Source organism: Pinus tabuliformis, chromosome 3_2 (genome assembly GCF_031772625.1).
Source record: "Pinus tabuliformis cultivar Carrire ecotype Pingquan chromosome 3_2, CPIR1, whole genome shotgun sequence".
Classification (NCBI taxonomy): domain Eukaryota; kingdom Viridiplantae; phylum Streptophyta; class Pinopsida; order Pinales; family Pinaceae; genus Pinus; species Pinus tabuliformis.
The window spans coordinates 760,627,366-760,649,727 of record NC_142302.1 but is presented as its reverse complement, the minus strand read 5'-3'; positions in this window follow the sequence as shown (position 1 = coordinate 760,649,727).

Here is a 22,362-nt window from a genome sequence, read left to right as displayed (position 1 = left end):
AGAGGGAGTAAAGGAGTCTCCTTAATAGGAGAAAGGATTTATTCCCTAATCAAGAGGGAATGGGGATCTACTCTCTTATTGTGAGATCACATTTGTATTCTCACCTTCATGTATCATGCACTTGACCAGGACTAACAACCATAAGTCTAAGTGAAGGCCATGGAGAGAGAATGGTGGATGGAGGATTGGATAAGCATCTATGATTTCCTCGAGGATAGAAAAATCCAAGATAGGAAATGGATCGACACTCTTTGAGGATTGGACAGGCATCCAATATAAGAGTGGTCAAAGAGGAGTGATATTCTTCGAGGATCAGGAATCCAAGATAAGAATAGTCTTAGAAAGGACATACCCAGCGAATATTTGGATCGGGTATGTACCTTGTGTTGAAGAATGTAACTAGGTTCGGTCTTCATAATTGTACTTGATATATTTGTCAAAAGAAAGAAAAAAGATTTTATTATTATTTTTAATTGACTTGTTAAAGCATGGGTTTCATGCATGGGTCAATTGTTCTAGGTCAAACCTCCATTGTAGGTTTTAGGTTATTGTAAAAGTCAATTTTGTTTGAAGACTCCTCCATCCATCAAAGTCTCCTTACTGTCAAAGGACTAATCATCAAGTCAGCTTCCCTCAATAATCTCATGTCGGCCTAATACAGTGATACATCTCTTCATATGTTTATGTCGGCTCATTTCAATATCAAAACAACTATATATAGGAGTATGAACTTCGTTCAACAAACACAAAAAGCAACTCGCAAAAATTTCAGAGATATGTTTCGATACTACTTCAAAAGTTTGATACTATTATATGAGCTCGGGTTAATTACAAAGATTATCTCGCTATACAGGTTCAATGGACAGTTTTGGTGCTACCATAGTTTCGGTGATATTACAGTGACCACATCTCAGTGATATTACAGTGGATATATCTCAATACTACTACAATGAATGGCTTGGTGTTATCATAGTGATGAAGTCTCAGCTCTCTAGTATCTCGGTGTTATCATAGTAACAAAGTCTCGATGCTAGTGCTATCATGGTGATAAAGTTTTGATGCTAAAGGATAAACTTCGATGTTATCACAGTGGAAAACTTTTAGTGCTATCTCAATGAGTATGTTCGGTGTTTTCACACAAGGATGGTTGAGAAATTATTGCTATCTCTAGGTATAGGTTCGGTGCCATTGCAAGGATCAAATTGTGAAGAAGAATGATTGCTACAGGAGTTATTAAACTGAATAATGACAAGGTTGACTTCAAGGGTGGAGGTAGTCTCGAGTCTAAGTTAAAAGGGTCTTGGTTATCTCATCTTGAATCTACTGAATGAAGAACTTTGATCGAGTTTTCCCCTAGAGTGAGGTTTTGCCCTGGTAGCGTGCCTACATCTTGTGTTCTCTTCTATTTTTTGCTTGGCATTAGTCTTGATGATAAGAAAAGATAATTCGAAAGAAAAAATAATAATAATGAAAAACATCACAAGATAATGTCATAATAAGAGAAATCGTGTAACTGTCACTCTTTGGATTTCTCAACACCTTGTAGAGGTAGTGTGTTATATCACGTAAAACCTCCTAGCATGATGCTCTTGTATATGAAAGAGCTTGTCAAAGTTAAGGCCTTACTATGTTGACAATGTCGATCATGATGTTGATGCTTAAAGATGGCTTACCAATCCGACTCTTCTTACGAGAACCCTTCAGTTTGAGAATAACTGCGTACCAGGGTGTACAATTATGAATACCTTGTTGAGAAATCAATGCTAGTAGAGTTAGGGTTAGATTTCTCTTTCTTGATAATTATTTGTGAATTATGTTGGCTTCTTTTACTTCTTTGTTATATTATCTTTCATCAAGCAATTACCAAATTATGTGTGTATTCAGGTCACCCAGGATATCAAAAGATATTGACAATGGTTAAGAAGTTATACCATTGGAAAAAATTAAAGAAAAAGGTGGTTGACTATGTTTCGAAATGTTTGGATTGTTAGCAAGTAAAAGCAAAATGTAAGCATCCAGGTGGTCTATTGTAGTTGATTCTGATTCCATAGTAGAAATGGGAGGTCATTGTAGATCTCCAAAATGTCTTCAAAATATCATCCACTTTCACCTTTATCTCCACCATTTCACTCACATGTCCCAACTCCCTAGCCATATAATCTTTCAGTAGCCTCCATTTTCATGATTCCATGGGGTTACCTTTTTGCTTTCCAAAAGCTAATGGTTTCTAATATTTTAAGTGAATTTATGGTTAAAACTTAAAAAATGACATATACTTGTTAATACTTAAAAGTGGCTTGAGTTTCATGACATGTGTAGGTCATTTGGAAGCTTCCAAGGCACCCTTATGTGGCCTCCAATGCTCAAATTCGAATTCCCTTCAAGACATGGAAGAAGATTTGGATAAAGGTCAAAGAGGACATGTGTCTCATCATTACCTATTTGAGTTGTAACTCTATGAGAGTTTCTAGGGATCTAGGAAGAGAATAATGGACCTCCATTAATGAGGTAGCTTCTTATGTTCTTGTATAAATAGGAGAGCCTCCTCCTTTCAAAGGCATGTGTAAAGTTGGAGATACTCAGGTGGAAAGTTAAGATTATGCATGTTTTGAATGGAATTTAGATTTAGCACCATGCTCATGAGTGCTATTCACCTTGATTGGTAATTCTTGCACTGAGAGCCTCTCAACTTGCCATCTCTCGTGCTTTTGGATTGGACATCTACAATGTGTGAGATTTATTGTTTTTCATAGATTAAGATTTATTGCTTTCATAGATTAAGATTTGTTTCTTTCGTACCTTTTCCAGTGTGAGAGGTTAAGAGTTATTGTTTTTATTTGCTTTCATATCTAGAGGTTAAGAGCTATTATTTTTATTTTCTTTCATATCTAGAGGTTAAGAGCGATTGTTTTTATTTGCTTTCATATATTTTCCTGTGTGAGAGGTTAAGAATGATTGTTTTTGCTTTCATTTCATGTCATGTGGTTTTGATTATTTATTTCATAGGATCCTGATTTGATAATGCACACATGATCCCTTAGAGTAGATTTCATTTCATGCAATTTCAATTCCTGCAAGTGTGGTAGATTAAGATTTCAATTCCTACAAGTGTGAAATATTAAGATTTAAATTCTGCGAATTGTACTATAATTTATTTTTTTAATTAGAATAGGTGAAATTGGTTTGTCGTTATTTGGTTTCATAGTTAGATTAATATAAATTGAAATTTAATTTCTAGCATATACAGTGCATGCATGCTTCACAAGTTTTATGAAACCCCCGGGTTGACAATTAAATGATAGGTAATTAATTTTCCTCAACGGTCATTTCCATGGACTTCATTACAGGTTTTCCAAGGACATCAAAGCAACACGATTCTATTATGGTTATAGGTCATAGGTTAAACAAGGTATCTCATTTCATCACAGTTAAGTCTACGAACTCATATAGTGACATAGCTAAAATTTTCATCAAGGAGATAGTGAGGTTACATGGCATTCCTAAGAATATTGTGTCACACAAAGATGCCAAGTTCACTTCTACATTTTGGAAATAGTTTTTTGAAGGTTTGGGAATAAAGTTAGCCTTTAATAGAACTTATCATTTGCAGATAGATGGATGGACAGAGAGAGTCCATAGGATTCATGAGGACATGTTGAGAATGTATGTCATGCATCAATAGAGGAAGTGGGGAGAGTCTATTCCACTAGTTAAGTTTTATTATAATAACGAGTATCATGAATCCTTGAAGATGAGTATGTTTGAGGCACTTTATGGGAGGAGTTGCAATTCTCCATCAGTTGGAGTGAGATAGTGAAAAAGGTAATGATTAGATTGGATATGTTGGCAAAAATGGAATAGGAAATGTAGGTTATCAAGAAGAATCTAAAAGTAGCACAAGAAAAGCAAAAGAGTTAAGAAAATTAGTACAAGGTATTTAAAGAAGTTAGTTTGGGGAGAATGTGTACTTACACATCAAGCCTAAGAGGAGCTCCTTGAGGATTGGATCATGTGCCAAGATGGCACCTCTGTATTGTGGGCCTTTCGAGATCCTTGAGAGGATTGGAATAGTGGCCTATGGACTTGCACTACCAACAACAATGAAAGTCCATGATGTTTTCCATGTTTCATTGCTTAAGAAGTATGCCCATGATGTTGATCATGTGATTGACTGGAATGTATTGTAGGTGGTGTTTAGTCAATTTAGTGTTCCTAAATTGATGTCATTAATTGTCAACCCGTGGCTCGTAAGCTGATGAAGTGAGGGTGTACTATATGTACTTAAGCAACTTTCTTAGAGCTTTTGTCGTTTGGGGGGTTGTTTATGGTTAACTTATCTTCCTAATGATGGAGTGATGTTATAGACAGATGAGTGCAAGTGTGTGAAAAGTGAGTTCTAGATGAGTGAAAGTGTGTGTGAAGGTGATTTCTAATTACTTGCTGAATTTGTAAAGGAAAAGAACTTGAAAGAAATGAATAAATTGAAATGAATTGAAAGTAAATGACCATGTTCTAATGGCATTAGTCTCTATCCATACTGCTGCAAATAAAAGAAACAAGAAAATCACTTCAAGGATTGATGTTAATGATTATCTCCTCCTAACTCCCTGCGTCTACCACATAGTACTGCGTAAAACACGATTAGGAGGTAGCTGAAGACAAATCCAAGAATTGATAAAAACTCTAATCTACTCTAATTGACAAATTGTAACACTACTAAGCCTTTTCCAACATACTGCTTCCTACATATGTGATTATGTGTAACAAGTGGAAAAAGTATTAGTATCACAAGCCAAGACTACTCAAATCCAAGCTGCAATTAATTAGTGTTCTGTTCTCTTGAAATATAAGCCATTCATGATAAAGAGAGCATAAATTAGTTAGCATCCAACTTGTAAAACTAAGCTAAAACTAGTCTAGAAAACAGAGTAAAAAGGGCAGCATCATGAACAAGACAACTGCAACTACCATTAGATTTTAAAGCAAACACAACACACTTAATCCCGGGTGAAAACCTGCAAAGAAGTAAATCTGATCAGTGAAAATAAAGGCTGCAGCAATAAAGAGAAATCAAGCTGTACATAACTTAAGGAAGGAAATTCTGTTTGTAAAATAAAGAAATTGCAGAAATATGAACATGAAAATACTTTACAAGGCTAATACGAACAGGGGCCCTCCATTCATATTATCCACAGAAAACTCAGATGCTCTTAAGACTTCAAAACAGCGTTTCCATTACTTTATATGCAGAGATACATAATCCAAAAGTGCTGGAACAGCTCTTATAAAAACAGAGTTTGAAAACGTGCCAAAATTCTCACAAATACATACACTACAGCATCTGAAAAGTTAACATCAGCGTACGCAGACGCAAGTATATATAGGCATCTGCAAGATGGCCTAATACGTAAACATAAAAACAGAAAATGAACTAACTGTCATGCGTATTAAAGGTGCAATTAACACGTCATAGGCTTCGTGGTCAAGCTGGAGGTCTTGGTCGATATGGGCAATGAATCTAACATTAGATCATGTCCCCCACGGCTTTCAAAACATGGACAGGTCACCTTTTCCACCGACGTGATCAAACAGCTTACGTATCCACGTTAAGCTGCCTTTATTTGACCGAAACTTGACCCCCTTTGACCGGAGGTACAAATGACGTGGCCGGCTGAACTGATGGCATAGGAACCTCGAGCACGTATATTCCAACATGCCCACGTGGCTCATTCTGCAAAATAGCACGTGGAACCTTGAAATCAACAAAATAGCTGCGGGATCATCAGATGGCTGCGGAATCAGCAGATGGCTGCGGAATCAGCAGAAAGCTGCGGAATACCTGCAAGTATGTCAAAAACTAAACAAAACAATTACCCATTAGCAAAGCTCACTTGATCATGTTTAATGACAACTAATGTAATGATCTGGGTGGAAAATGAGGTAAAAGAGAGAGGAAAGTGATGAAAACAGTAGGTAATGATGGAGGATAAGGTGTAAAGTAGGGACTCTACAGGTGGAACCAGAAGGATAATTCTAGCTGAAACATCAATGCATATTGCAGTGGAAAAAATCATCCTCTGAAGCAAAGAAATCGAGCAAGTTAAAGTGCATTGGAAGAAATTTGGGTATGATGAAGCTACATGGGAGATCGCTGATCAGATGCAGGTTATGTATCCTTATCTATTCGTTGACTGAGCGGATGTATTATGCTATTTGTGTTTGATGTTATGTTTTGGTCATGTCTATATATATGCATATGTATGTAAATACCACATCAAGCTGTGTTATAAAGCTCCAATAAGCGGTATGGTGTTCATGGTATGATGGTCATGGTTTTAGTAATATGATATGATGTAAATGCTACATCAAGATGTGTGATAAATATCCATGGGCATCATGTGTTTTTTCGGTTTATAAGTGTCATTGAACACTGAGGACGAGTTCCCCCAAGGGGTAGGGGTTTGTAACAACCCATGGATGATTTTCTATGTACACAAAAACAAGACCAAGGTCGTGGGACACGTATTCCAAGTTGAATTTTGAGAAACACATAGTGATGGGTATCAATGGTGATTAATTAATGGCTATGGAAATTGGAAAAGGAAAAAGGGGAATAAATGGCATTTTATATATGAAAATAAAGGAAAATAAGAAAAAAGGGATATGAAAGGTCACATATTTTCATGAGAGGGAAATTGAAGGAAAATGAAGAAAATGTAGGCCTCAATGATAAAAAGTCTTCTGAGGATCAGTTCATAGCTTTTTTCAGCTAAGATTTTATTGGTTGAGATTTTTGTTAGTTGATATTTTTGTCAGTTCAATTTTCAAGCTCTCTTCTATTCTCTCATTTTCTCATACTCTTGCACAAAGCATTCTTGGGGCATGATTGGAGCACTCTAGTATTCACTTAGAGTTGGAGAAAGAAAGCAAACAAAAGCATTAAATCAAAAGGGAATACATGGATCAACAACTACAACTGGATTACTTTGCAGGTGATAGGTTGCATGTGCAATTTCCTTGCTGATTTATGGATGTCAATTTATTTCTAGTTATGTGTTATCATTGACATGAGATTTTGTTGGATTGACAATGGTATTAGCCTTTCCTTTCCATTTCCTAGATAACCATGGTGTTGTGGGTTTTTCCACTTGATTGTTTTATGATTGTTTCTCATAATTCCTTATGGCTGTGGGTTGGAACAAACGCTCTGGAATCCTTGGAACAAATTGGGTTGAGTTACTAGTCCTTGAGCCTAGGTTAGGACAAACACTCTAGAGCCCTTAGTGGGTTGAGTTACTAGTCCCTGAAGCCGGGTTGGACAAATGATTTGGAGCGCTCAAAAGTTGTGGGTTGAGTTACTAGTTCCTGGACCCCTAGACAACTTAGGTGGAGATCGATCTGGTTGGCATTAGTAATGTCCAACCGTGGAGGTGGAATCATTGTGGTCGAGGGTTGAGGTGGTTTGGCCTTTGGAAGCACTGTTTTGGTTTTTTTTTGGTTTATTCCATGAGATCCCACATTCATGATTGAGATATGGTGTGGGGGTGATTGGATGAAAGAGAGATTTGGTTAAGCCCAATCTATTATTGGGTGGTGGGTAGAAGTCCCTGACTTGGTTGGTATTTTCATATGTTAATATGAGACATTTCCTTATTTTGATCTATGAGTATTTGTAGCGATTATGTTGGTGATATTATGGTTCAGTTTCCATGGTACTATGCTGGTTATTTGTTGGTTATATGATGCTTAGGTGATGTATATCGCTTATGGATCTTGACATGTTTTGATGAATGTATGAATGGTTGGTGAATGCATGGACTAAAAAATGTTATTGCAACTATTATGAGAGGGAATTAGACCTTCTTGGTGATTCTCAGATAAGTTTCAAACTAAGCATCTATGGTGACAACATGCACATCAGATTGGAAGGCAAGAGGACAACATCAAGGAGTGTTGCAGATGTTCCCTTGATGAGTTGATGGTGTCCTAGGAGAGGACAAGTTGCTGGTGCCCAGATTTGTGCAATATCTCCTCTATTGCAGAGAAAAGGGTAGATCGGTGGAGTCTATGGGCAACCATGCGCAAGGGTCTCCTAAGTGTGGGGATTCCCTAACTAGGTGTAGATGCTATAGTGTGGACTTGGTCTCTCATGGACCATTGAAGGGAAGTGTGAGAGAAGACCAAGTGTGAACATGATTGGGCACTTATGGTCTGTTGAAGGACAACGTGATAGTGTCTAAGATGGAGCCCATGGAGCCCAATGAGCAACACCTTAACAGACAAAGGTGGTTGCAAGAGAGGCAGTTATTGAGATCAAGGGTTTGATTAACCAAGAGTAGTTTGTGGAGCTCGAGACCTGTATGTGGAGAAGGACATCTATAGGAGAAGATGGGTAGTCCTCCTAACCCGTGTTCATTGTGGTAGATGGAAATATTGCATTGATAGGTGGCAACCCTCTGTGTCCTATGTTGGTTTTCATTAGAGAAGCATAGGAAGACCATAGTGGGTTGAAGTCCGTGATTAGCTGAGGAGTAGTAGTGGGAAGTTGAGAGTTGTTCACAAGTTGAGCTGTGAACAAATCGACATAAGTATTGATGTGTTTTTCACTTGATGGACTAATGCACAACTAGTGAGCAAATTGATATGTGAGGTTCAATGACCCAGATGGGCTTGGATCATTGATAGAGGCAATTTTGTAGATTAGGGGCTGAAGGACTGGGTAGGTATAGGGTATGACCGAGAGGAGCTAAGAGAGTTGACTACATCATCTATATGGACAAAGTATCTTTTGTGAGGGTAGATTGATTGTTGACGGATTGACACCGAGCCCGAGTTTGTATCTTGGACTAGTGGATGTATGAGGGCCATTATCCTTGGTATGGGAGCCCTAGGCTATTGTATTATATGTTGTTTAATATAACAAAGTTAGGTTGAAAATTGTAAAAAATTGTCTACATTTTGTGCATGTGTGATTTAGTGCTATTTATGTTTTGCTATGGAAAGTAGTATCGTTGAGATTGTTGGCTTGGAAGCGTCAGATATTTTAAGATTTTGTCCTAGACACAAGGTCATGGAAATTAAATATTATGTTGTTTTGTTTGATACTAAAATACATTGATTGATGTTGATATGGATAAATAAAAACTAATATGGAAATGTGAAGGAAAATTATATTGCAATTTGAGATAGATCATGCAAAGGTATGTTGACCTCAGAAGGAGCAAGTCACGAAATTTGAGATAAAGAATCCCAACCCTTCACTTTAGGCCATTGTGATTTTGTAACTCTGATATTATTGATTTGTTTGAGATATAGTTTGGTTCACTCAAGATACATATTGTCGAAGCATATGTAGAGGTTCAAAGGATAACAGTTGAAATAATTTGTTGGAACTACAACTATGTGGTTTGATCATGGAACACATGGATTATATGATAACATTGTTGATGGATTCGAAGAGCATAAGGGTAGAATTGATATTTCGAAATATAATATCACTTATTGAATAATATGACCTATAACTTTGTTGTGAAGAATATAAGCCATGTGATAGGAGCTATGAGGAAGTGTGGCTCCTTAAAGATGTAAGATAAACCATTTGATGACAAAGTTGCATGAATATTATTAATATCTAGGAAGGTTGAAGTTTGATATGATCTGATTATGCTTTGAGAATAAGAACTGTGTCATGAAAATAATGTGAGAAAGAATTTGGCTCTGCAAAATGTTTGACCGTGAAGCTCAGGTATGATGTAATGTGAGAAATGATCCTATAGCTATAACTATATATCCATGGAAAAAAATGTGGTTGATGTATTGATGAAGTTAGAGACAAGCTAAGGCTTATGATTATGTCTCCCGATTTGAGATGGAGAGAGGATTTCCTCCTTATTTGAGAGGGAGCGATGAGAGTAACCGTATTCTCCATGTGTCATGGACTAGACCAGGACTAATAGTCGTAAGTCTATTGAAGGCACTTGGTGGGAGGAATGGAGGATTAGATAAGCATCTGAGACTGATACTCCTTGGAGATTTGGAATCTAATATGGGAAGTAGTCCTGTGGACCGACACTCTTTGAGGATTGGACAAGGTATCAAAGATAAGAGTGGTTGAAGTCAACTGATATTATTTGAGGATTCAGAATCAAAGATATGAATAGTCCTATAAGAACATACCTCATGAACATTTGGATGGGGTATGTGCATTGAGAGGTTGTTGTGGTGGTGTCTAAATGTATGCCTCCCAACATTGAATTGTACTCTAGTAGATAGTTAGAGCTTTTTAGAAGGCATAGGTATATTGCAATTTGACAATGTTGGCTATGAATATGACTCTTCTTATGAACATATTTCAATTTGAGAGTATCCTTGTATGACTTATGGATTATGAATATATCCCTACCTAAGGGACAAAATTAAAATGTAGCGAGGTTTGACATCTTTGTAATTATATCATTACTTATTCTATGTGAAAACAAGAAAAATAATTTTATTATTATTTGAATAGTTAAACATGTAATTCATGCTTCTACTATTTGTTGAGTAAAATAATCATCCAATCATCCAAATAAGAAGTATATATTTTTTTTTAAATGCAATTTTATTAAATTCACCTCGAGAAGTCGTGTTTGCCCACCTCCGAAATATGACCACCTATCAAACGTAATAAAGGCCTTACTACAGAGTGAGTATATCTTTACAATGTGCAGATTCCACATTTGGTTATAAATAGTCCAAACATAAAGCATATCCTCATATTTTTGCCTCTCGACTACAGACGTTTTGATTAGTAAGATAATTTAAGGCATTGGGCATCTGCTTGTAACTCTACATATAAAAAGGAAACCTCCGTTTCCCTTATTATCATCATGACGAGGAAGCAGAAAGCTGAATGCGACTTGCCAGATGAATTGCGCTGCACCAAGTCCAGCGGCAAGGGTTGGCGGTGTTATAACCTCCGTGCCAATGACAGTACACACTGCGAACATCATCGCGACGCCTCACATGCAAATTACCAGAAACAAAGGAACCGTTACCAAGAAAGAAAGAAACAAATAGAAGGGTATATAAATCTGCACTTTCCGTATTTCCAGATTTGACTTCTTATATTAATGTTACCGCTATTTTTCTGCAGGGCGCAAGATCATGCGATCGGTGCCACAGAACAAGACGAATTGCGCTGTGCTCGGGCCGACTACAGGGGTTGGCGGTGTTCTAAGCTCCGTGCCTTCGATTGTAGATACTGCGAACATCATCGCGACAGCTTACAAGCAAGAAAGAAACAAATAGAAGGGTATATAAATCTGCACTTTCCGTATTTCCAGATTTGACTTCTTATATTAATGTTACCGCTATTTTTCTGCAGGGCGCAAGATGATGTGATCGATGCCACAAAACAAGACGAATTGCGCTGCACTAAGGCCGACAAAAGGGGTTGGCGGTGTTCTAAGCTCCGTGCCAACAATAGTAAATACTGCGAACCTCATCATCGAAGTTCACAAGAAAATAACGAAAGGACAAGAAAGAACAGAGAAGAAGGGTATATAAATCTACACTATCCTCTTCACATTATTTCCAAATTTGATTTCTTATATTAATATATTATCATTCATTTATTTTTCTCCAGGGCGCAGGATGTTGTGATCGGCATAGCGAAAAAACGGCCGAGCAATAGCGCAAACCCGAAATAGCGGAAACGATAATTACTCATTTTGGACGAGCTGACAAATGTTACTCCCACAGAGATGAAAATTTTGAAGAATCAACCCCGTCCATGACAATGATTTCTTCTGGTTTAAGATTGGGTTCATTGCCTGATGTTGTCTGCTGTCGATGAGAAGCTTCTTTTCTTGTGGTTTAAAATTGTATTCATCTTGTTGCCGTTGTCAAATATTTCTTCTGGTTTAAGGCTGGTTGTTTCATGACTCGGGTTAAGCGTTATACTTATTTGAACATATTTCTTTTGAATAACGTTTTGTTTCAAGGTTTTCTATGTATATAGAATTTTATTTCAATTTGGCAACTAAGCAGATTGACTGGTCTATAATGGAATATAGAATTGGGGTGCATGAATGTTGATTCTTTATAAAGTAATTTTCCTATTTTTAATAGTGTGTGAATATCCTTGTTCTTATGTACAAGATGGTGAATGAAATTAAAAGAGTTTCAAATATTTTTCATTTTCAAAACATTTAAATACTAAGTATGCACATTAGTAACAAATATGGAATTCCCAAATGTGATAAAAAATATTAAAAGCACTCCACTGTAGACAGAAATAGCAGATATAAACTTTCCCTATGCTTTGATTCTTCATTTCCTCCCCCACACGTTGCACTCAGTGACGCCTTTGCATTACATGTTTCATTTGCCTATGTTCAAATGAGATTCTGTAAGATTTTTGAGATACACAGATAGATCTAGATCTGCAAAACAATAACAAGCTTGCAAGAGAAGGAAGGAAGCGAGCAAGAATTGAGAAAAGAATGAAAGTGATTCTACAATATTAGTTTTAGAATAAATACACAAAAGCAACTAAGTTAAGCTTAGTTGTACATGCAATAACTAAAGCTAACTAAAGCTAAGTGTGCTTTATCTTATGCTAATGTGTACATGTGCCACATGCATGCAAGCAATAAGTTAACTGGAGCTAATCTAGGTGCATGTACACCAACACCGCTAGTCTAAGTGCATGTACACCAACTGGAGCTAATCTAGGTGCATGTACACCAACACAGCTAGTCTAAGTGCATGTACACCAACACCCCCCCTTAAGCATAACTTAGGTGAGTGTGATGCAAAATGAATGAGTCCCGGCAACACGGCCATTTTAGGTACCCATTTACAATGCATAAAAAGGAGGAAAGAGGGAAAACCCAGTGGGAAGAAAATCCCCCCCAAAATATAATGCAAAAATAGAGAAAAGACAACTGCTAGGCAGTTGTGTCCTTCACCCCGAGTGAAAAATCTGAAAAGTCTCTAGGCTGGGATGAGAAGCCTGTCCACGTGTACTTGCATCGTGGCGTCTTAAGGATGTATACGAACTGCGCAATGACAACAATCCACCACGACAAGCTCAGCACGAACGCCGCCCCGAAGACTCCCCAGTCCAGCTTGTACACCACCAGCCACGACAGCAACATGTGGACGAATATGGTGCAGAATGATATGTAAGCGCTGGGCGCCACAATGCTCTGCGCCTGCAAAAACTTCTGGATCGGAAATTTGGCGGCGTACGCGAAGATCTGCGGGATGAGACCGTACACAAATAGAGCGGCTGCCGCCGCTATTGTCTCGGACTCTCCCATGAGCACCAACAGGGGCTTCGAGAAGGCGTAGATAACAGTGAGAGGTATTGCTGTGATCATCAAGAGGATTGTGGATCGCTGCAGGTAAATGCCGAGCATACTGTAGGTCTTTGCTCCGTAGGCCTGCCCGCATAGTGTCTCCACTGCACTCCCCATTCCCAACTCCAGCTCTTGTTCTGGTGGCTCTCGTGAACGCGAAGTAAACCCCTTCGCCAAAGACTTGAAAGCTGACGACGTCTTTGACCAGGTGAATACGGGTATAAACTTCGATGCATACGAAGACATTCCCGTGGAGACAAGCGGAGTCCATGTACCTCCTCCTGTGAATACTTTGGATGAAATTGATTTAGGAGAGGCCCTAAATCTGAATATCAAGAGGTGTAAGTTTGCAAAGCCGACTCCCGTGCAGAAATATGCAATACCTATTTCGTTAGCTGGCCGAATCACCGGGTATCCCTTGAACGTTAGCTCGTCATTCAGATATCCATTTCCCGTCTGCACGCCTTGGGTTATTTGGATTTTGGATATGTTGCAGAGCTTACCGTTGTCTCTCCTCGCATAGATCTCTTCTTCGATTTTCCTACTATTCCCAAATTCATGGGCTTTAGCGAAGCTCACGAACGATTCTTCCAGATCCGAGTCGTCTTTCAGATTCTGTTTCTTGGAAGCTTCGCTGGCCGGTGGAGCCTTAGCATGCATCAACACTGTAAAATTCTCCGAAGCTTCAGTGGCCGCAACGACTTCGACCTCGGGATGCAATGCTATTCTCAATTTCTGTACATTTGCGGCAGCTCGATCGCTTGTTCTTTCTGGATCTACGACGAAACCCTTGAATTCGAACTCTTGGTCATCATCGGGGTGTAAGCTTGTTTTCCTTTCAATCTCTCGCAAGTTCGAAATCGAATCCAGAGGTTCGTCGTCGTCGTACACGGCCGGTTCTAAGCTAAAGCTTTCACAATGATTTCTATAAGTTGCGATCAAATCCTCTATCATTCTAAGCATTTCATCCTGTTTTCCAAACAATCCTTCCATTTTTTTCCATACTTCATTTGGAGATGAACATGATTCAACATGAAATAGCAGTTCCGGAGAAATAGATAAACATAGGATGCCGAAGGCCTCGTCCATGCGATTGAAATATCTTGTTTTCTCCATTGCCGATGTTGGTTCAACTTCTGTTTTCATGGTTATTCGAAATAAGCCTCTACTTCTGAGATGAAGTTGCATCTTTGGCTTCCATTTGAAATAATTATATGGAGTGAGAATTGCCGATTATGGAAACTCCAATTTAGACTCCATTCTTTGTTGCTGCTTCAATCTTCTGAACCTGCAAATAAAATTGCTTGTGCACTGATTACAAATCCCTGTGCTCTGTAAGATTTTTGAGATACACAGATAGATCTAGATCTACAAAACAATAACAAGCTTGCAAGAGAAGGAAGGAAGCGAGCAAGAATTGAGAAAAGAATGAAAGTGATTCTACAATATTAGTTTTAGAATAAATACACAAAAGCAACTAAGTTAAGCTTAGTTGTACATGCAATAACTAAAACTAACTAAAGCTAAGTGTGCTTTATCTTATGCTAATGTCTACATGTGCCACATGCATGCAAGCAATAAGTTAACTGGAGCTAATCTAGGTGCATATACACCAACACCTCTAGTCTAAGTGCATGTACACCAACTGGAGCTAATCTAGGTGCATGTACACCAACACACCTAGTCTAAGTGCATGTACACCAACTTTTCCTATATTCAATTGAGATTTAATGAAGCGTGGCAGGTTCATTCGATTTTCACTGCGAGCTGTAAAACCTGGAAATGCAATTAAATTACTTTCCCCAATTTTCCCAACCAGTGCTAGCTTTTATAGTGGAGGCGCACACTGACAATAGCGCAGTCAGATTCTTTTGCATAACATGTTGCACAGTATTCAACTCTTCAAAGACAGCAAGTCTGATCGATTTATTGATCTTGATGTTCATCTTCAGATCATGTTTATAGGCGAATTTTTTTATTTTGTTGACTTGATCTTTGTTAGAAATTATAGCAAAATGTATAAATATCTTACATGGGCGCTCTCGTTTTCATCATGAGCTTGTGATATGATCTTGGTATTGTGCTCATTTGATTGTTAACTGATCTTGACTTAACCTACTACACAGAGAGCCATGATTCTCATGAATGTTTCAAATGTTAAATTTGTAATTTCAACGCAACTGTTCACCAAGCCAGAAACCGTTCGTCGGAGAGTTCTCGGGTCGATTTTTGGCAAAGGGATTTTCCGTCTGTTCGAACCTGAGAAAATATGGGGCTGAAACGTGGTTCACCCCTGACGTAAGCCAACGTAAGTTTCTCGGGTGCTAATGTTCAGCAGAAAATGGGTTTCCGATATCTTTCTCCACCGTCGGATTTACTCCATCGCTCTCCACCGTTGATCCACCAAAGCTGCATACGAGGTGCATTAAAAGGCTTGCGTGGATTAAATTTTTGAGTTTGACCGCCGTAGAAGAAGGTTATGGAATTTAATATTGATACGTAGATTTAGGTGGCCCTTTTAAATATGGGTATGGGCACGTTTCAATATATGTTTTTTTTATATAGCACATAAGTTTTTTTATGTTAAAGGTATGGAGCATTTAAAGATAGGTATGGTCGTTTTTTTTTTATAAAACGTAATACAAAAAAAAGGGAGCTCGTATATATGTTTTGTGTGTTGACTTTTATTATATGGTTGTTGCACACGGGAGAAAAATTGTAACTGGTGTTCGTAGCAGCGAGAGAGAACCAGTGGATGTATGCACAGCAGTGTGTAAAAAGACAAGAACAGGTTTGCAATGTTTTGTGTGGCATTTTTGTAAAACAGAGGTGTAAGAAAAACCATGTGTGGTTTTGCACAACAGTGCATAAAGAAAATGGTGGAGCGCATTTTTGAATGCATATGTAAATTTTTATTACAGCAGTAAGTTGTTTTTCACAACAGTGAATGTAAAAAGGATTTTACAGTGGTAAATCCCTCTCAGTAAAAGAGGATGAAGTTTGTATCAGTTTTTTTTAATAGAAATGTTTTTTTTATGGTGGTGAAATACTCTGTTCCTCAGTAATTTTTAAGTCTTCCTGTGCACAAAAAGATCCTGGAGTAAAGTAAAACAGAGCATTGCCTCTGTGTGTTTGAATCTTGATTTTTGGTATTTTTCCCATCAAAAATACCCAACAGTGGTATCAGAGCAGGCTTAGGATCTTTAAAGAAGTTAAAGAAGTTGAAGGGAGAAGGTTGTTGCTACAGCAAAACTTCTCAGGCAGACAGAAGACTCAGACAACGAAGGATTCAGGTATTCTTCATAGCTATCTTGTTTGTTACTGAAGAGACAGTCAGTTTTTAAAATACACAGTCAAGGAATGGCTAGCACAAGCACTGGTATGGGTATGTTTAATACCCAACTCCCACAGTTTAATGGGAAGAACTATGACTACTGGTCAATAACTATGAAAGCCTTGCTTGCTTCCCAAGATTTATGGGAAATAGTTGAAGATGGTTTTGAAGAACCAGCAGATGAAACTGAGTTCAATGCATTAACTCAGGGAGAGAAGGATCTGCTGAAGAGCAATAGGAAGAAGGATTCAAAAGCCCGTGTGTTGTTGTATCTAGCAGTAGACCAGAGTATATTTCCAAGGTTAGCAGCAGCTAAGACAACAAATGAATCATGGGAAACCCTTAAGACAACCTATCAAGGCATGGAGAGAGTGAAGACAGCAAAACTAGAAACAGTTGAACTTATAAGCATTTGCCTTAAATCTTCATACTTCAGTTTTAAAGGTAAAATTTATGAGCAAACCCATGGTGTTGCAATGGGTTCCCCATTATCCCCATTGATTGCCAATCTTTACATGGAACACTTTGAGCAAATGGCCCTTAGGTCTTTCCCCTTTACACATGAAGAGTGGAAGCGGTTTGTAGATGATATCTTTGCTAAATGGAGCCATGGCTTGGACAAGCTCAAGGAATTCTTAGCCCATATAAATAGCCTCTCCCAACACATAAAATTCACCATTGAAATTGAGCAAGACAACCAGCTCCCTTTCTTAGATGTCCTCCTCACCAAGAAAGATGGCAAGCTAAGCCACCAGGTCTTCAGGAAGAAAACACACACTGACAAGTATCTTCATGCAAACTCCCACCACCATCCTAAGCAAAAAATGGGTGTCATCAAAACCCTAACCACCAGAGCCTCTAGAATCTCCGACCCAGAGCATCTAAAGGAAGAACTTATCCATCTCCATGAAGTTTTTGTAAACAATGGCTATCAACATCACACCATCAGCAAAATTATTAAAAACTCCTTAACCAATAAACAAAACAAAAAGAAATCATTTGATAACCCTAGAATATCCCTTCCCTACATCAAAGGAATCACTGATAAAATCGCCAAAGTTCTAGCTAAGCATAACATTATGGTAGCTTTCACCCCCCTAACACCATAAAAAACATGCTTGAATCTGCAAAAGATGCAATTGACCCAAAAAGTCACAAAGGCGTTTATTCGATTCCCTGTTCGTGTGGTAAAGTTTATATAGGGGAAACAGGGAGATCCCTTGGAGTAAGACTAAAAGAGCACATTAGTGATATTAATAGAAATAGGTCTGATAAATCAGGTCTTGCAGAGCATGCTTGTTCCTCCTCTCACTATATATGCATGGAACAAGCTAAATTAATCCAAAAGGAAGACCACTATTTAAAAAGAAGAATTAAAGAGGCAATAGTAAATGAAAAATCTTCTAATAATATGAATAGGGATGATGGTCTTAAACTAAGTAATACCTGGAAACCCTTGCTAAACAAAATAAAGTAACTTTAGTTTATACAAATTCTCCCTTAAGACAACATTCACAACTCAAAAAATAAATAAATTAATATTAACATATATATATATATATATATATATATATATATATATATATATATAATTGCATAAATTAATATCCAAATTCTATTAATTAATTAATTTAATTAATTTAAATTGATCTTATTTTAAATTTAGTTTAAACTAATTTCTTTTTTAATTTAGGCCAAATTAATTTAAGTGAATTAATTTTAATAAAAATTATTAAAAAAAAAAAAAAAGAGTATTAATTAAACTAAATTTAAAAATTAATTAATTAATGAATGAATGAATTAATTAATATAGTTTTAAATTCATTATTTAATCCAAATTTAAAATTAATGTAATTAATTAATTAATTAATTAAATTGATTTTATGTTAAATTTAGTTTAAATTAATTTTATCTTTAGTTAGGTCAAATTAATCTATTTAAAATAAATTTTTTTACTTTTAATATAGTTTTAAATTTATTAATAAAATTAATCCAATTAAACTAAAATTAAAAATTAATTAATTAATTAATTAGTTAATATAGTTTTAAATTTATTAATTAAACCAAATTTAAAATTAATTTAATTAATTAATTAAATTGATTTTATGTTAAGTTTAGTTTAAATTAATTTTATTTTTAGTTAGGTCAAATTAATCTATTTAATAAAAAAATTACTTTTAATATAGTTTTAAATTTATTAATAAAATTAAAATTTAAAACAAAATTAAAACTTATTGAATCCATTTAGTTTAAACTAATTTTATTTTTAATTTTAGGCCAAATTAATCTAAGTGAATTTATTTTATCAAAAAAAAAAAAAATTTAAATTTATTAATTTACTAAATTTAAAAATTAATTAATTAATAAATTAATATAGTTTTAAATTTATTAATGAAACTATATTTAAAATTAATTTAATTAATTAATTGATTAATTAATTTATTAAATTGATTTTATTTAGTTTAAATTAATTTTATTTTTAATATTAGGTCAAATTAATCTAGTTAAAAAATTTACTTTTAATATAGGTTTAAAAATCATTAATTAAATTAAAATTTAAAATCAAAATTTAAAATTTATTTAATCCATTTATTAATAAATTGATGAAATGCAAGCCGACCTCTCCAAACCTAGGTTGTCTATCCATCCTTCTATTAATAGGTTCTCATTTTCTTGACTCTCTCTTTCTCAAAATGCAGATCTCATTACCCTGATGATGGACTCACCTAGCTAGTCCAAAACGTTGGTTTCAAAATTGCTCACAGGTCTTTCCATTTAATTAAATAAAACTACAATTGCTGAGAAAGGATTTTGAGAACTTGAACATGAAGGAGTCAGGTAACATTGACTCATTCTTCACTCATGTGATTGGTGTAATCACACAAATGAGAACTCATGGAGAAACCATTGAAGACAGAAGGATTGTGGAGAAAATATTGAAGGTCTTACCCTCAAGGTTCGATGCCATAGTCACCACCATTGAAGAGACAATGGATCTCTCAAACTATTCAGTTGATGAGCTACATGCATCACTGATAACACATGAGCAGAGGTTGAGTAGGAATGAAAACTCATCTCTTGAGCAAGCCTTCAAGACCCAGATGTCCTTTGGAAGAGGAAGAGGTCAAGGAAGAGGAAACCGAAGAGGAAGAGGCAGAAGCCAGAACAGAGGTGGAAGGAACAACCCATCAAATGCACAAGGAAGAGGCAACAATCCAAATCAGAACCAAGGTCAAGGCAGTAGCCAACAAAGAGATTAGTATCAGGCTCAAGGACAAAGGTATGATAAATCTAATGTTCAATGCTATTATTGCAAAAAGTATGGACATTATGCTAGTGATTATAGAAAGAAACAACATGATAAGAACAGCAGACAAAATGCAAATGTTACAAGAGAAAACAGCAGTCAAGAAAATGTCCTGTTAGCTTGTAACATGGCTGAAACACATAGTGAGGACATATGGTTTTTAGACTCAGGTTGCAGCAACCATATGACAGGGAATATAGCCCTCTTTTCAGCCTTAAATCAAAATTTGAAATCAGAGGTCACACTAGGAACTGATAGTAAAGTGTCTGTTATGGGAAAAGGGGAGGTAAAAATATTTACAAAACAAGGAGAAAAGAAAACCATAGCAGATGTCTACTATGTCCCCGGAATGAGATGTAACCTATTGAGTGTTGGACAGCTTATCCAAAAGGGTTACAATGTTTACTTTGTAAATGATGTGTGCACCATCATGGACATACCACCCAGCAAAAGATGCATTGCTGAAATGAAGATGACAAGGAACAGGATGTTCCCTCTTCGGATCAGGGCAGACATGAAGAACAAAAGGGAAATGGCAGCAGTCACCCAAGAGGCCTTCCAAAGCGTGCCAAAGGATGAGAACTGGTTATGGCACTTGAGATTCGGGCATCTGAATTTTGGAGGTCTAAACTTATTGAGCAGAAAAGGAATGGTAAAGGGATTACCATTGATAGAGAAGCCGGACAGCCTTTGTGAAGGTTGTATATTGGGCAAACAACATAGAGAAAGTTTTCCATCAGGGAAAAGCATAAGGGAAAAGACACCCTTAGAGATTATCCACTCAGATTTGTGTGGACCAATGCAAGCTCCATCATTAGCTGGCAGCCTATATTTCTTGACATTCATTGATGATTTTACAAGAAAGACTTGGATATATTTCCTCAAGAACAAAAGTGAAGTCTTTGAGAAATTCCAAAATTTCAAAGCACTTGTGGAGAACCAAAGCGGGTTGCACATAAAAGTATTGAGAACTGATAGAGGAGGTGAGTATATCTCAAATGAATTCCTAAAGTTTTGTAGAGAAAATGGAATACATAAACAGTTCACAACTCGGTACACCCCACAGCAAAATGGAGTTGCTGAAAGGAAAAACAGAACCATCATGGAGATGGCAAGGAGCATGTTGAAGGCAAAGCATTTGCCAAATGAGTATTGGGCTGAAGCTGTACATTGTGCAGTTTATATATTGAACAGGTGTCCTACAAAAGCAGTCTTGAACAAAGTGCCAGAAGAGGCATGGAGTGGGAGAAAGCAAGGAGTCACCCACATGAGAGTTTTTGGATGTGTGGCTTATGCACACATTCCAGATCAGCTAAGGAGGAAGTTGGACAGCAAAGGGGAGAAATGCATCTTCATTGGATACAGTGATGAATCCAAAGCCTACAGGCTGTACATCCCATCTACCAAGAAGTTCTTTGTAAGCAGGGATGTTCAATTCATTGAAGAGGAAGCTTGGGATGGAAGCATAGAGAAAACAGTGAATGTCAAGAACTGTTTGTCTCATGATGAAGATGAAGAGGAGGTGGTTGAAATGCATCCCCAAACAACAGCGCCAACACAAGGACAGCAAGGGACACCATTGAGGATAAATGAGAGTGCTTCTCCAAGCACACCACAAGGAGGAAATTCAAGTGCATCTTCAAGCACTTGCACACCAAGTGAAAGAGGTAAGAAATTTAGAAATCTAAGTGACATTTATGATGAAGGAATGAATTCCTTATTTGTCTTGTATTGTCATGTTGATGATCCTATTCATTTCGAAGATGCAATTAAAGATAGGAAATGGATAGAAGCTATGGATGAGGAGATCAATGCCATAGAGAGAAACAAAACATGGGATTTGGTTGAGCTACCAAAAGGCAAAGAAGTCATTGGAGTGAAATGGGTGTACAAGACCAAAAGCAATGCTGAAGGCAAGATAGAAAGGCACAAGGCAACGCTGGTTGTCAAAGGGTACAAACAGCAGTATGGGAGAGATTATGAGGAGACTTTCGCCCCGGTTGCAAGAATGGAAACCGTGAGAGCAGTGCTGTCCATAGCAGCACAAAACAAATGGAAAGTCTACCAAATGGATGTGAAATCAGCATTCCTAAATGGAGTGTTAATGGAAGAGGTCTATGTGGAACAACCTCTCGGATATGAGAAGAAAGGTGAAGAGCACAAAGTGTGCAAATTGAAGAAAACTCTTTATGGGCTTAAGCAAGCGCCAAGAGCATGGTACAGCAGGATAGATTCATATCTATTAGATAATGAATTTGACAAATGTGAAGGAGAACCCACAGTCTACATCAAGGAAAAGGACGGTAAAATTTTAATTGTTGTCTTGTATGTAGATGATGTTATTTTCATTGGAAATGATATTTATCTTATTGAGA